The following is a 9,470-nucleotide window of genomic DNA, read 5'->3' on the forward strand; positions in this document are numbered from 1 at the left end:
CTATTTGAAGCAAACCTGATTTGCATCCTCATTGTGGAGCTAGTAACATCACTCCTATGCGACTGGAGGGAAATTTGAATACAAATCATCTTTCAGAGCCGCGAGATTTCCACACACCTAAACATCCCTAGGTCCACTGTTTCCGATGTTATAGTGAAGTGGAAGCGTGAAGGGAAGTGTACAGCACAAAAGGGTACAGGCTGGCCTCGTCTGTTGACTAAGAAAGGCAGCCGACAGTTGAAGAGGGTCGTAATGCGTAATAGGCAGACATCTATCCAGATCATCACACAGGAATTCCAAACTGTGTCAAGATCCACTGCAAGTACTATAACAATTGGGCGGGAGGTGAGAAACTTCGATATCATGGTCGAGTGGCTGCTCATAAGCCACACATCACGCCGGTAAATGGCAAACGACGCCTCGCTTGGTGTAAGAAGCGTAAACATTGTACGCTTGAACACTGGAAAAACGTTGTGTGAAGTGACGAATGACGGTACACAATATGACGATACGATGGCAGGGTGTGTGTGTGGCGAATGCCCGGTGAGCGTCATCTGCCAGAGTGTGTAGTGCCAACAGTTTTTCATAGATGGGCCTTGCACCCCTTGTTGTTTTGCGTGGCACTATCACAGCACAGGCCTACATTGATGTTTTAAGCAACTTCTTGCTACCCACTGCTAAAGAACAATTCGGGGATGGCGATTACATGTTTCAAGACGATCGAGCACCTTTTCGTAATGCACGGCCTGTGGCGGAGTGATTACACGACACTAACGCCACTGTAATGGACTGGCCTGCACAGAGTCCTGACCTGAAACCTTTGGAACACCTTTGGGATGTTTGGGAACGCCAACCTCGTGCCAGGCCTCACCGACCGACATCGATACCTCTCCTCAGTGCAGCACTCCGTGAAGAATGGGCTGCCGTTCCCCAAGAAACCTTCCAGCACCTGACTGAACGTATGCCTGCGAGAGTGGAAGCTGTTATCAAGGCTAAGGGTGGGCCAACACCATATTGACTTACAGCATTACCGATGGAGGGCGTCACGAACTTTTAAATCATTTTCAGCCATGTATCCGGATACTTTTGATCACATAGTGTATCTATATGAATTTATTATCTACTTGAAGGCAAGTTACAGTTAAATTGTTATAACATACTAAAGCCAGTATTTGACGCAAATGTTAACATTTCAAAAAGAGAAATAAAAAAGTTCGTAATTTCGTCTGCCACAAAAGTTTGCAAAGATACAATTAATTTAAATGTAGTTCTCCATTCTAACATTGCGAAACACTGTCACTACTATAAATCGCTTGAAGGCCGTGAATGAACAATGTTTTGAAGTCATTTTCAGCCCTTTAACACTCTCTGTACCAGGCCTATTTTATGCACCCGTCCCTAGAAACCGGGCAATTTTACCAATATTAAAAAAATTACTGCATCAAATCTACTGTTTGGATTGTGGCAAATTTGGTACCATCTTGAAGCTGCACATTTCTACTTTAATTCTGAGTGAAAGAAACTACTTTACAATGCACAGCTTTAAGGTACAGTTATAGAAATCACTTAGATGTTTTAAGAATTTAGAAAAAGTCATACGAATAAGGGAATACAATTGTGATTTATTTTTAACCAAAATTGTGGCACTACATTACATGTTTCTGATAGTATACAGTATTACATATAAATTTCACACAGAATCATATTGTTTTTTAGTGTGGAAAATTTTAAAGCAAGGTTCCAGGCAGAGTGCAACGCCACACTGTTCACATTCGTATCGTGTCTCTTTGCGAGAAGCCTTGCCACTCTGTTTCTTGCTCCTGGAACTGCACACGTGACACACACGAGCAGCATACTTCTTAGTAGTTGCAGGTATGTGCTGCAAAAAATGTCTCTTTGTTAGCCGACCTACAGTTCCTTCATTTCTTGGAATGAATTCAAGTGTGTCGTCTTCAACAAGCTGAACTGCAAGCACTGTTATAAAGTCTGTTATTGTAATATTCTTCCTGTGCACTGCATTGTACAGCCAAAATGCATTTGATACTCCCATAAGCAGCAAATGGAAATATAATTTTCGCCACCATTTCACAGTTCTGTGCTGGAACGGATTGTACTGCAGGCGTTGGTCTCCAATATCCACTCCAATTTTATTGAGGTTGTAATCAAGTACCTGAAGTGGTTTCAATACTACAGACCCATTTCTCTTAGTATGCGTACCAAATGTTGCTTGATGCCTTGTAGACAATGTATACACATCTCTCTTATCTTTCCACTTCATTGCCAATACATTATCTTTACGCCGAAAAGACATTTCGCCCTTTTTCAGCTTAGCAGATACTAAATCTTTAGGCAATCCTTTCCTGGATTTGTTCACAGTACCAACAGCTCCAGTGCCTTTCTCTGCCAGTTGCTGAAATAGCTCTGGACTGGAATAAAATCGATCTAAATACACAGTGTGGCCTTTGTTCAGCAAGCTGCTGTCAGACAACAATCGCAAAATAACCGCAGACGAAGAATTGTCAACAATATGCTTACCAGCATAAACTTCAAAATTTACAACATAGCCACTACTGGCTTCAGCAACAGCATATACTTTCAGTCCATACTTATGAGGCTTATTTTGCATGTAAACACGGAAACTCACACGACCTCGAAATGGGCAAATTCCTTCATCAATTGTCACTTTTTCTGAGGGACGATATGCCTGGATACATCGCTCCTTCAAATTATTATAATATGGCAAAACTTTGTAAAGTGGATGAAATCCATCTTCGCCTGGTTTTTTCTGATTTGAATTGTCAACAAGATGCAAGCATGACAGTATCTGAGTGAAACGCAAACGGCTCATGACATGGGGACAAAAGTTACAACTAAGAACAGGATTAGTGCTCCAATGGTCCGCAATTTTTGGCTTTTTCGAAACACACATGTGGAAAATAATACCCAAGAAACGCCTCATCTCACTTATAGTCACTGGCTTCCACGAACTCAAAACTGAATGGGGCTTCAGATTATTTCCTCTTCTTTTCTTCTGTATTGTCTGTGATGCATACAAATTTGTCTGTCTCTTGAGTTCATTTACGTCACTGTCAGTAAGGAACACTTTACTGCAATCCAGTACAGAACTCGACTCATCAATATCCACTAGTATCTGCCTGGGTGTCGTGTTGACAGGCAGAGGTCGGTAGGTGTCAACTGCAGTCCACTCACTGTCTTTCGGATACGGCACAGCTGCTGGATTTGAAGCAACACCTTCAACATCATTCTCGTCTTCATCTGAAGACAAACTGTCATCAATCTCGTCTTCTAAAAAGAATATCACATTATGTGTAACTACATACATCGTTTACACATGTTCAACAGATATGTGCGTACTGCACAATTACGTGGAAAATTCGGAAATACGTACCTTCAAACACACCATTGCATTCAGAATCGTCTGAATCACTCTCTACATTATCCAGAGTGTCGCTATGATTGATCAAATCCGCAATTTCTGCGTCTGATAAACCGCGCCGAAACATGATGACAAACAACTGAATGATATACAGACTGAGAACGCAAAGATAAGTTTTAACATGAATTACAGCGCTGCCGTGACATCTATGGACGCATTTTGTTAATAAACATCTGAAAAACGTATAGCGCTGGCCAAACCCGTAGAAACAACGTTGCAGTGTTTTGAATGAAATTAAATGTAGCGGCCCGTAAATTTTACGGGCTTGGTGATTTTCGCGCGATCCCAGGCCCGTAAATTTTACGGGCTTGGCGCTTAGAGTGTTAAACGTGTGTCAAGCATGAATTTGTATGACTGTACATACGAATAGCATCTTTTGTCATAGCAAATGAAGCGTTTCCCCGTATTAAAAAAGTAAAATAACCTGTAAAATAAACAAGTCAGTGTTCAGTAACTGTCCGAAATTTTATATCCGTGACGAAAACAGGAACTGCAAGGTGGACGAAATTACGAAAATCCCCAGGTTAATTGTACTGGTCGCTACTGTAATATAGGCCGGATCTTTGACTTTAGCGATTACATATCAGGAACTAGAACATACGACTGAAGTGAATACCATTATTTGAAAACAAATCAGTGTCCACACTAGGAATAGCAGACTTCATCTGACTACTGCAGTAACATACCTCAGCGAAAGAAGTTTGGTTGGTTGATTTGACGGAGTGGCCCAAACAGAGAGGTCATCGCCACCATCGGATTAGGGAAGTTGGGCGTGCCCTTTCAAAGGAACCACCTCGGCATTTGCCTGAAGCGATTTAGGGAAAACCTAAGGCAGGACGGCCGGACGGGTGTGAACCATCGTAAGAAGCTAAATGTGCTGCACACAACACACTCTCACAACAAAACAATGGACTGAGGTCACGAAAGTACCCGCAGCTAAATATTCCTTACCAACTGTGGAAACCAGAAGTTCCTAGGGACACGAAATTAGAATCAGGGACGCTATCAGGGCCTCTTATCTCAATGTAAACAATGAATGGTCTAGAATGGTGCCTTGGGGTGCTCCTAAAATTAGATCTGCCAGTATTTAGTTTCGTTATGAATGATGTGTGCGGTTCTCAAGGAGGTCCCGAATCCGAATCCAGTCACAAGTCCGGTCCGATACTCACTAAACGAGAGAACGGTCTATTGACACAAAGTCAACACGGATTTAGAAAACATCGTTTTTGTGAAACACAGCTAGCTCTTTTATTCACACGACGTGTAGAGTGCTACAGGCGACCAATTGATTCCGTATTTCTTGATTTCCAGAAGGGTTTTGACACTGTATGTCAGAAGCGGCTTGTAATGAAATTGCGTGCTTATGGAATATAGTCTCAGCTATGGAATTACCTGCAAGAGCGGTAACAGTTCGAGTAAAACAGAAGTGATTTCTACCGTTCCCGAAAGTAGTGTTGTAGGCCCGCTAGCCGGCCGGTGTGACCGAGCGGTTCTAGGCGCTTCAGTCTGGAACCGCGCAACCGCTACGATAGCAGGTTCGAATCCTCCTCTGGCATGGACGTGTATGATGTCCTTAGGTTAGTTAGGTTTAAGTAGTTCTAAGTTGTAGGGAGACTGATGACCTCAGATGTTAAGTCCCATAGTGCTCAGAGCCATTTGAACCTTTTTTTTTTCTGTAGGCCCTCTGTTGTTCCTTATCTGAATAAACGATTTAGGAGACAATCGTAGCAGCCATCTTAGGTTGTTTGCAGATAACACTGTCATATATCGTCTAGTAAGGTCATCAGAAGTTCAAAACAGTTTGCAAAACGATATACATAAGATACCTGTACAGTGAGAAAATTGGCAATTGACTAAATAATGAAAAGTGTGAGGTCATCCACATGAGTGCTAAATGGAATCGGTAAAAATTACAGTTACACGATATATTTATCAAATCTAAAGGTGTAAATACCAGTAAATACCTAGGAATTACTCTTACGAACAACTTGAATTGTAAAGAACACGTAGATCATATTGTGGGGAAGGCGAACCAAAGACTGCGTTTCATTGGCCGAACACTTGGAAAATGCAACAGCTCTACTAAACAGACCGCCTACACTACGCTCGACCGTCTTCTTTTGGAGTACTGCTGCGCGATATGGGATCCTTACGAGATACAATGAACGTAGTACATCCAGAAAGTTTAAAGTAGGGCAGCACGTATTGTATTATCGAGAAATAGGGGAGAGAGTGTCACGGACATCAAACAGGATTTGGGGTGTACGTAACTGAAACAAGGCGGCGGGATCTTCTCACTAAATGTGAGTCATCAACTTCCTCCTCCGAATGCAAAAATATTTTGTTGACACCGACCTAGATAGGGAGAGACGTTCATCTTAATAAAGTAAGGGAAATCGGAGTTCGCACGGAAAGAGAGGGGTCTTCGTTTTTCCCGCGCACTGCTCGAGAGTGGAATGACAGAATTATTGTGAAGCTTGTTAGAAAATGAAACACCTACAGCCAGTTGACAGTTGTCCTACTCACAGCGATGATGATGTTTGGTTTGTGGGGCGCTCAACTGCGCGTTCATCAGAGCCCATAGAAAGTCCAAATTGTTACACAGTCCAATTTTTTCACAGTCCACTGTAGCCACTGCCACAAATGATGATGATGGTGATGAAACGATGAGGACAACACAGATACCCAGTCCTCGGTTAGAGATAACTCCCCAACCACGCCGGGAATCCAACCCGGGACCCCGTGATCCAGAGGCGGCAACGCTAGCCAGAAGGCCATGAGCTTCGTACTCAGTTGACAGTGATGGTTCGAGAGACGACACCACAGTTACAGCTAGTCTGCGTAAACCAGTTGTTGGCCAGTGATGCATCGTAATATGGATCGTTTGCATCATAAACCAAGACTTGAAGATGGTGCAATGAACCGTCACAACAGGTAGCTACACAATAGAATCATAAGGACGGCTGTAGGGGTTTCATTTTCTTACAATAGTGAACGACCGTAGTCCCGCACACATCTCGACACAAGGATGGACGTACAAAATCTTATTGTGAAGGAGGTTCGATGAACCCTCTGCCAGGTACTTAACTACAATTTGCACAGTAGCCATGTAGTAGCAGATGTACAGTGCAGAATTGCGCCGAACGCCACCCACAAGTCAAAGAACACGCTATCAGCTTAGGAGGTGTTGTGTACGGCGCAATGTCAGGGGCCGAACAGAGCGAGCTGAGGGTGTGTCGCGGTGTCTGGAGGCTCACCTGCAGAGACGTTGGCTTCCCCCGAGAGCGGAGTAGTCACGCTGGACCAGCTGTAGCCCAGACCGGTGTCTGCGAGACTGTGGCCGGTCCACGGGTTATCTGCGGCGCCGCCGTTGGCCTTGTGCTGGAGCCCCCGGCACCTGCCCCCAAATGCTACCGCCTCCCCCCTCCTCCCACCCCCCTCCGATCTCCCTCTCTGTCAATCTCTGGTGCCACTTCAACCTGACGGACACTTACGCAAACGATGTCCACTGATTCTGACTGTACGTGCCGTCTTATCAGTTGGAGAGGTACACCTCCTGCCATCTTATCTGCTCTGGAGGAGCACCTCACGCGACGCGCGATTATCAGCTCTGATTAGACGCTGACAGCGACACCAAAGCGTGCCTGCCGAGGCGTTGTTGCTGACCGCGGCGCGTGGTTGGTGAGGTGTCTGGGCGAGGCGTCCAACTGGTCAAGTCACTAGGAGGTCCAATATCCATCCGCCTTTCTCTTCCAGATTCCTCAACCAAAACTGAAACCATCCTCCCACTGTCAACTGCGACGCATTCTACATGGTGGAACGAAAAATGTAAATAAAGTAATGGGATCAGTTCCATAATTAAGGAGCTACAGTAATTGAAAAACTCAAGAAAATGGCAGCAAAAACTTTTATTGTAGGATTTCACTGTCAAAAATGTTTATACGGTAGAATTCTACATCTACCACATCTACATCTACATACATACTCCGCAATCCACCATACGGTGCGTGGCGGAGGGTACCTCGTACCACAACTAGCATCTTCCCTCCCTGTTCCACTCCCAAACACAACGAGGGAAAAATGACTGCCTATATGCCACTGTACGAGCCCTAATCTCTCTTATCCTATCTTTCCGCGAAATATAAGTTGGCGGCAGTAAAATTGTACTGCAGTCACCCTCAAACGCTGGTTCTCTAAATTTCCTCAGTAGCGATTCACGAAAAGAACGCCTCCTTTCCTGCAGAGACTCCCACCCGAGTTCCTGAAGCATTTCCGTAACACTCGCGTGATGATCAAACCTACCAGTAACAGATCTAGCAGCCCGCCTCTGAATTGCTTCCATGTCCTCCCTCAATCCGACCTGATAGGGATCCCAAACGCTCGAGCAGTACTCAAGAATAGGTCGTATTAGTGTTTTATAAGCGGTCTCCTCTACAGATGAACCACATCTTCCCAAAATTCTACCAATGAACCGAAGACGACTATCCGCCTTCCCAACAACTGCCATTACATGCTTGTCCAACTTCATATCGCTCTTCAATGTTACGCCCAAATATTTAATCGACGTGACTGTGTCAAGGGCTACACTACTAATGGAGTATTCAAACATCACAGGATTCTTTTTCCTATTCATCTGCATTATGCACATAATAATTAATTTAAACAATTTTGTAACAGTTACTTGCATTCAGAGTGGGTATAAGGGAAGTGTTCAAAATTTTCTCCCTACATTTGAAGGCAAAGATTCGCACGGGAGTGAACCGTGCGAGTAGCATTTCGTAATTTCACATGCTCGTTCCTTATTGACGTTGCGGCATCGAAAATGCGTTGTGTCCGCTCTTCTCGTGTTTCCACCTTAACTTCGTACACGATGTCTTTCATCCATCCGCAGATGCCGTAATCTAGGGGTGTTAAAGCTGGGCATCTGGCAGGCCAGTTGATAGGGCCCACACGACCTATCTATTCTACATCTACATCTACATCTACATTCATACTCCGCAAGCCACCCAACGGTGTGTGGCGGAGGGCACTTTACGTGCCACTGTCATTACCTCCCTTTCCTGTTCCAGTCGCGTATGGTTCGCGGGAAGAACGACTGTCTGAAAGCCTCCGTGCGCGCTCTGATCTCTCTAATTTTACATTCGTGATCTCCTCGGGAGGTATAAGTAGGGGGTAGCAATATATTCGGTACCTCATCCAGAAACGCACCCTCTCGAAACCTGGCGAGCAAGCTACACCGCGATGCAGAGCGCCTCTCTTGCAGAGTCTGCCACTTGAGTTTATTAAACATCTCCGTAACGCTATCACGGTTACCAAATAACCCTGTGACGAAACGCGCCGCTCTTCTTTGGATCTTCTCTATCTCCTCCGTCAACCCGATCTGGTACGGATCCCACACTGATGAGCAATACTCAAGTATAGGTCGAACGAGTGTTTTGTAAGCCACCTCCTTTGTTGATGGACTACATTTTCTAAGCACTCTCCCAATGAATCTCAACCTGGTACCCGCCTTACCAACAATTAATTTTATATGATCATTCCACTTCAAATCGTTCCGCACGCATACTCCCAGATATTTTACAGAAGTCACTGCTACCAGTGTTTGTTCCGCTATCATATAATCATACAATAAAGGATCCTTCTTTCTATGTATTCGCAATACATTACATTTGTCTATGTTAAGGGACAGTTGCCACTCCCTGCACCAAGTGCCTATCCGCTGCAGATCTTCCTGCATTTCGCTACAATTTTCTAATGCTGCAACTTCTCTGTATACTACAGCATCATCCGCGAAAAGCCGCATGGAACTTCCGACACTATCTACTAGGTCATTTATATATATTGTGAAAAGCAATGGTCCCATAACACTCCCCTGTGGCACGCCAGAGGTTACTTTAACGTCTGTAGACGTCTCTCCATTGATAACAACATGCTGTGTTCTGTTTGCTAAAAAATCTTCAATCCAGCCACACAGCTGGTCTGATATTCCGTAGGCTCTTACTTTGTTTATCAG

General features: G+C 44.3%; 1 protein-coding gene across 1 annotated transcript in view; it reads right to left on the reverse strand.

Annotated features, from left to right (window-relative positions):
• Nucleotides 1-6,851, reverse strand: part of LOC126215338 (uncharacterized) — a 98,512-nt gene extending 91,661 nt beyond the window's left edge. The window contains exon 1 of the mRNA XM_049942022.1: nt 6,715-6,851. The gene's annotated coding sequence lies outside the window, so the exon portion shown is untranslated. The remainder of the gene's footprint in view (nt 1-6,714) is intronic.
• Between the last annotated feature and the right edge of the window lie 2,619 nt (nt 6,852-9,470).

Source organism: Schistocerca nitens, chromosome 12 (assembly GCF_023898315.1).
Source record: "Schistocerca nitens isolate TAMUIC-IGC-003100 chromosome 12, iqSchNite1.1, whole genome shotgun sequence".
Lineage (NCBI taxonomy): Eukaryota > Metazoa > Arthropoda > Insecta > Orthoptera > Acrididae > Schistocerca > Schistocerca nitens.